This window comes from Rhagoletis pomonella, unplaced genomic scaffold (assembly GCF_013731165.1).
Source record: "Rhagoletis pomonella isolate Grant_MI unplaced genomic scaffold, Rhpom_1.0 Rhpom_scaffold_00007, whole genome shotgun sequence".
NCBI lineage: Eukaryota > Metazoa > Arthropoda > Insecta > Diptera > Tephritidae > Rhagoletis > Rhagoletis pomonella.
The window spans coordinates 18,946,988-18,954,309 of NW_023458561.1; the positions used below are offsets into that span (position 1 = coordinate 18,946,988).

General features: G+C 32.3%; 1 protein-coding gene across 1 annotated transcript in view; it reads right to left on the minus strand.

Annotated features, from left to right (window-relative positions):
• Positions 1–2,470, minus strand: part of LOC118742403 (matrix metalloproteinase-2) — a 523,490-nt gene extending 521,020 nt beyond the window's left edge. Inside the window, exon 1 of the mRNA XM_036474457.1 lies at positions 2,195–2,470. The gene's annotated coding sequence lies outside the window, so the exon portion shown is untranslated. The remainder of the gene's footprint in view (positions 1–2,194) is intronic.
• Positions 2,471–7,322: the final 4,852 nt, after the last annotated feature.

Here is a 7,322-nt window from a genome sequence, read left to right on the forward strand (position 1 = left end):
TCTTTCCTACTTAATTTATTAATTGATTAAAATGTTGATGTTACTTACTTTTAATTTTCCCAATTTATTTTTGTATGATGTTATGAGAGAAAATAAGTTCCGGAATTGATCTAAACAAGTCATTGTAAAAACTTAAAAAATCTTTATTCTCACTCTTATTTTCAATCTTTCAATCCCATTCTACAGACTGAAGATATTGTCGCAAAGAAACATGATTTCTTTTCTAGAATAAGGAATGAAAATAGCACCTTCTATGACCCATACAATCTTCGTATTAAACATTTTGTGTTTTTCGACCCGCCCTAACATACATGAATATACATATCGTCACCTGAAATGCAAAAAGACGTACCAAACATCGTCACTGTAATGGAAAAGGTCGTGACCATGTAATAATTTTTTTCTTCATAAAATGATGTGGGAGTTGTAATTCGATGAAATACAATCATATCAATCAGAAAGTGAATTTCGAATTTTTTATTAGTTACGACTTTTTTCATTTCAGCGACGATGTTTGTTACGTCATTTTGCATTTCAGGCGACGATATGTATGTTGTACATATGCATGAAGTGTATATACATATATGTATGTATCTACATATTTATGAATGCATGGATATTAAGCCGTATCACAACATATGAAAGCAAAAAATTTATCGTGTGTCAGTGTTATTTAACTGCTTATGTATGTCGAAAAAAAATTGTCAGGCCCCCGCTAAAAACAGCTAAATCGCGTTTTTTTGCTACTTTTGAGGACTATAATTACTAATTATTAACCAATTTCGATTTTAAAAACTGTTTTGATATATACCTTTACTAATTAAAAATAAAAATCTAGGGATAGTATTTCCGAAATTAGTGAAGGTATAAATAAAAACGGGTTTTGAACCAAATGGCGAATTTTTGTCCTGAGCGAGATCTTTTCGGCGACATAAACATTTTAAAAATCAGATATCAAATAAGTTATAGAAAAAAACGTGATTATTGGTTTTTGGCGGGTGCTTAAAAAAATTGTTTGACTCCCAAAATTTTTTCCCAACATACATAAGTATTCAAACTGGCATACGCTAAACTTTTTTCGTGATACGCCTTAATGGATATATGTACATATATGTATAGACTTTCATATGACATTTGTACACATATGCATATAGTTATGTACATATATTGCGTAAAGTCACATATGTATATTGAATAAAGTCACCAGGGTTAGAACTGCAGAAAGCCTAAATCGGAGTAAATGACGGGTAAAATTGTAGCAGAAAAAAAGTTCCGTGTAGATTTTTTATATACCGCTCGTTTGATGGAAAAACGTTTAAGTAGTTTACGTATGCAAAATGTCTACCGACCCTTCTTGTTTGATCTACGAAAAATGTGTTACGACACCTTCCAATTGAGTGCCTAGAACTTTGCGCATACTTAGCAACTACAACTTGAAGTTAGTCTCTCTTCGACCACGATAAAAAACCAAATTAAGGTTTCATGATGGCGTAATCTCCTACTATTTTCAAAAATTGTTTATGTTTTACCGAACTAAGTGCAAACATTTTCTAAAATTACGTTTCAGCTATTTAATATTTATGTTTAAAAGATATGTACATGTGTGTTTGTGAGTATATACTTATGATTAGATGCATACATACACATTATATCATACATACCTTAAATGAATTCTTCTTTTCATATTTTCATTAGAAGTAAATGCGTTTGTAAGATTTAAAACGAAATACAATTCTATTTCATGATTTTATTTTAGTTCAAATACTATATTGTTTTCAAAAGAAGATCGTGGTTAAAGTGGAGTAGAGTAGTAAATTTTTTTAATTTTCTAAAAAAAATTTAGTAAAGCTCTACGATCGTAGTAGAGTTCTAACACTGAAGGCCACAATACTTTGTTACTCATTTATGGCACCAATTTTCAGAGAAGTGCAAAATTTTAGTTAAATAAAATTTTCTAAAAAAATTGTAGTAAAGCTCTACGATCGTAGTAGAGTTCTAACACTGAAAGCCACAATACTTTGTTACTCATTTACGGCACCAATTTTCAGAGAAGTGCAAAATTTTAGTTAAATCAAATTAATACATATATAATTATTATCTGAGTAATAGGTAATGACGTATACATACGTTGTAGGGGATTTCTCAAAATGTGTGTAGCATGAGTAAATAAATACATACATATATAAATACTTACCTAAATCTGCGGTCAAGTCATTAAACTCATTAATGCATATACCAGCATTCCAGATTTTGTGCTGGAAACGGATTCTAAAAGGTATTACTTTGGAATGACTAAACTGTCTTTCGCTTTTTCACCTATTACTACCATCCATAAATTAGCGCGTCAAACGCCAAGGAACTGTCAAAAATCCTCATGCGCATACAATTTGTACGAAGCATCCCACAATAACGCGGCGCTATCGCCGGGAAAATGGATTATTATTTGTTGACAGGGCGTTACGTGTTGAAATTGGATGCAGAAGACTGAAAGAAAAAGAGAAGACAAAAAAGTGAAAGAGTAAACGAGAATGAAAAAGGGAGGAGATGCGAAAACGTTAAAAATTACGCCGCGTTGATTTGGGTAAAGCGCGCAGGCACTCGTTGGCATTGGAAAACGCAACGCTTAGCGCTCCAATTTAGGGAAAGCAGTTACCGCCAATTACTGGAAGCGCTTACCAATTTCTATCGATTTCCCATTCGTTTCTTAGGTAAACACGTTACCACAAAAAGTGATTCAAGATGTTTTGCTGGGTAGGTACGAGAAATTATTCTGATAGTAAATACATACATACATACATATGTGCAAATTTTTGCTATGATTAACCATTTCTTCAATGAAACTTCACTGGTTTAAATTACATACATATGTATGTATATGCGAAATAACACAAACAGCAATAACCCAAATTTGTGTTGTTTCCCGGTCCGCGTTCGCGCGCCGCGCCGTTTTTTTTGCCGAAGGTGTTGCGGGTTTCTTACGTATATAAATAAATTGTATTTATTCGCAAATGCGAGAAAAAAAATCTAAAAAATCAACGGAAATTTTTAGCGGCTTGAGACCTGCACATTAATAACAGCCGTCATCGATTCGCCATTAGTTAGCGAGTGGCGAAACGAACCAACTGAATGAGGAACAACCAAACTCGCTATCGTCCATCCTTGCTAGATGTCTAACTTTGTTGCTGCTCTCACATGTAAAATGTTTCGTTAAGCGACCGGAACTCAAACATAGCGAGCAGAGAAGTGGCGAATCGATGACGGCCAATCCTCCGATTTGTGGCGTATGTTGTCACCCATGGAGGAGGGACCTACATACAATTTTACGCCGACTCCTAACGGCGATTGTATTGTGATGAGAAGGTGTTTTTTATGGAAGAAATACACTCGGTGGTTTGCATTGCCTGCCGAGGGGCGACCGCTGTTAATAAAAAGCCTTTTTTCTATATTTTTTTGCGACGTTGCTTTGACCAGGGCTTGAACCCAGGCCCTGCGGAGTGGTGGCGCGCACTGCTAACCACTACACCACATCGGCCGCCACGTTATTAGACTAAAATTGAATTATGTGAATTATTTCACTGTTCTGTATGAACTTGATGTCTTAAACTAACACAAAAATTATTGCTTTAATATAAAAAAAATCCGAAATTCCTCTATCATGGGTGGGACAACGTTTGTCACGGGCGGGACTAGGGATGTCAATCCCGGGATCCCGGTCTTTTTTAAGTCCCGAATATCCCGGGATTAGTCGATTTAAATCCCGGGATTGCTGGAAACAATTTTTTTGTTAGCCAATTAAATTTTTATCACAAATATCCCCTCTCAAGGGCAAAACAAGAATTTTTTGCAACCCTTAATGCTATAGTTTATTTAAGATCGCATTTCCATCAAAAGAAGGAATAATTTTACTTCGCTCAAAATGGAATAGGTGATGCACTTATATATTTACTTTTTACTTAAATGTGTTAACTTTTTTATTATTACTTAAATATACTGATAATATCTTAAATTGATCGCAAACAGTGATTTAAAAAATTTTATATAGTTACATAGGCAGTTACTGCTGTACCAAATACAGTCACTTACAAAAATATTTTGTATCGATTTTTTTTGCAATATTTAAAATATTTTTCATGGTATTTTTTTGTTAATTAAAAAAAATATATAGCTCATTTTACAACAAAAATCATGTAAATCAAAATTTCACACTTAAGAGAAAGTTGGTTTAAGTTCACCAAATTATCATAAAAATATCAAACTTTTTAATCATAATTTTTACAAAAAAATCTATTATGCAGTTTTATAGCCCATTCAATTTAATACAATAAAGTGCAATTTTAAAGTTTCTAGAAACTCCCTTGATTTTTGAATTTTTTTTACTGACGATGTTGGACATTTTCTTCCTTATAACGAATTTTTTTGTGGCAAAAAAAAAAATATATAAAATGTCAACGGGATGTTTTAGCAACTTCAAAATTGCACATACGTATATATTTTTTTAAATTCACAAAAAAAAATACCATGAAAAATATTCTGAATATTGCAAAAAAAATCTATGCAAAATATTTCTGGGAGTGACCGTATATGCATTTGTACTTGTAGTACAAAAACTATGTTATAAATTAATGAGGATATGTACATACATACATATATGTTTGTTTTTTGATGATTGAAAATACTGATTTATCGCCTTAATAAATATGTAAATGAATTACAATAAACTGTACTTTTTTTTGTTATATCAATCTGATTTAAAATACTATTATAGGATGATCACAGATGTGTTGCACTTTTACCTGAATTTCGGGACAATCTCGAGATCCCGGGATTATATTTTCAGATCCCAAAAATCCCGGGATCGACAAAACCCCGAAAATTGACATCCCTAGGCGGGACACGTACGAATTTTTATATGAAAAGGATTTTTTGCTGTGGTCCATATTGAAGACTATTTATTAAAAAATATAAGAAGCCAAGTAGAGGTTCAATTTACTCACGTTTTATCTGTATTTTGTATGGAAGAAAATGCCTAGCACCGTAAGACAAAAAAATTATTAAAAATCAACGCGATTTCCTAGCGTCTTGAATTTTTCTTTTTTCTAAAAAATCGGAATAAAAAGTTGAAAAAACACTAAAAACATTAAATAATCAAAAGAAAAAAACAAAACTGGTAAAAATGTCACTTGAATGAATTTAAATAAAAACAAGTAATTTTTACGCAAAACACAAAACCGACTTCAATTCTCATATAAAAATTTAACATTATCGTTCATTTCTTGTGTGGTAACACCTTTCCTTTAAAAAAAAGAATTATAGACATCGGATAACGTCTTCCAAATTTATGCGGTAACATATGTATATGTATATGTAATTACTAATTTCTATTGTTTTTTGTGTCTACATCCCGTTGAACTAATCACATGTTTCTTGCCAGCTACCGGCAGGGTTGCTTAAGTAGCTATAAGAAAATTTTACCCGAGTTGAGCGTTCTTTTGTCGCTCGCTTACAAAAAAAATGCAGCTATAGTTAATGGGCGAGTCCGCGCGTGCCCCCCTACTCTCCACCTTAACAAACATATAAAGCTTATGAGCCCTGTAAACCTACCACTGACGGCTGTCCCACCCGTAGCTGTCACGGGTAGGGCATGCTTCACTGTTGAATTATTCTTATCGTACTATGTGGAAACGAAAATGCAATTGTGGTAAACAGGTGCAATGAATTTACGACATTATGTAATAATTACAAAACACAGCCTCAACTTCTGTAATTAAATATGACAACTTTTAGCTTTTTTTCTCATGGATGGGAGAAGGCCAATACTGCTTAGTAATATCTCATAATATTATATTAAGCACTCACACAATTTAATATATGACACAGGTGAGTTCTACTATATATTTTTCTTACCAAGCACTTCAGTTATGACTCGCAAATTATTTGACAGTACTTTCAACCCAACCTATTTGAAACTCACTCAAATAATTTACTTAGAACTTGATTTCCAAACGTAAAAAGGGTAATAAAAATTAATTAAAAGATTTAGTTTGTTATTTATTGGCTGATTCAAGATGTTTGCATATGTCTTATCCACACGTTTGTTAGATTTATAAAGAAAAATAATTTTTGCTCTAAGGTTCACTTTCTCGTGGAACCTCCCCACGAGATGTTGTTTTTGGTCGAAAATGATGGTTAACCTATCTTAGAAAATGTATTATCTTCAGTTTTGTATAAAGAACAAGATTTAAATAAAAACTTAAAAAAGGTATATATATGTACTAAAAAAAGTAAAAATAACCACTCATGCTCATATACCCGTAGTTGCGTATGTAACGTATACGCCCCGTAGCACCATACGAAGTAAACTAATAAGTTTACTGGCAAGCCTTAACTTAAAAGACATATTATTTAAAAGTGATTAAATATTGGCTTGTAAGATTTTTACACAGTATTCCTTATGCACATATATATTTCTTTCTTTATATATATAACAATTTTACAAAGAATTTCGAGTGCACCATTAAAAGTTGTAAAAACGGAATTTTAGTTTCTGAAATCATAGTAATTTATACTCAATGTAATTTTCTTTCATTTGGTGAGATACTAGTCTTATTACTAGACATTGGAATTTTATGAAGTTGCATATTTTTGCTTAGCATCCAAGAGATTCTGGACCAAGACAGAAGTTCGTTGCATTTAAAATGAAGAAAATTTATGCCCATGCATCTTTGCATACTTGCATATTTCTTTTCACATTTGCATATATTTTGCATATTCGCATATTTTTTGCATATCTGCATATATTTTGTATATTCTTGCATATTTTTCATAAGAGTATTTTTAATAATGATTGAAATTTCAACCGTTTGCAGTTGACCTATTAATCTGAAATTTCGTACTACCTTTAGTTCTGATTACAATACAATCACACTCATTCAGTGTCATGGCAAGTGCGAAAAACTAAATCCGAGATGGCCGCCCCCACAAAATGGGAGATTACATATCTTTTCACAACAATATGGACATCAAATGAAGGGGCTTGGCTAGTAGAACACAGTGCACCATGAAAAGTTCCATATCCAAGATGGCCGCCACCCCAAAATGGCGGATTACATATTTATTTAAATCTCCCTAATATGGATATCAAATGAAAGAGTTTGACAAGTAGAACACAACGCGTTTTAGAAAAAAATCCCTTATCCAAAATGGCGGCATAAACAAAATGGTGGATCATAAATTTTAGGCCTAAATATATTAAAACTAAAATCTAGGTATCTATCAAAAAAAAAAGTAATTTGACAACTTAAAATCATGATTTAACCGTGAAC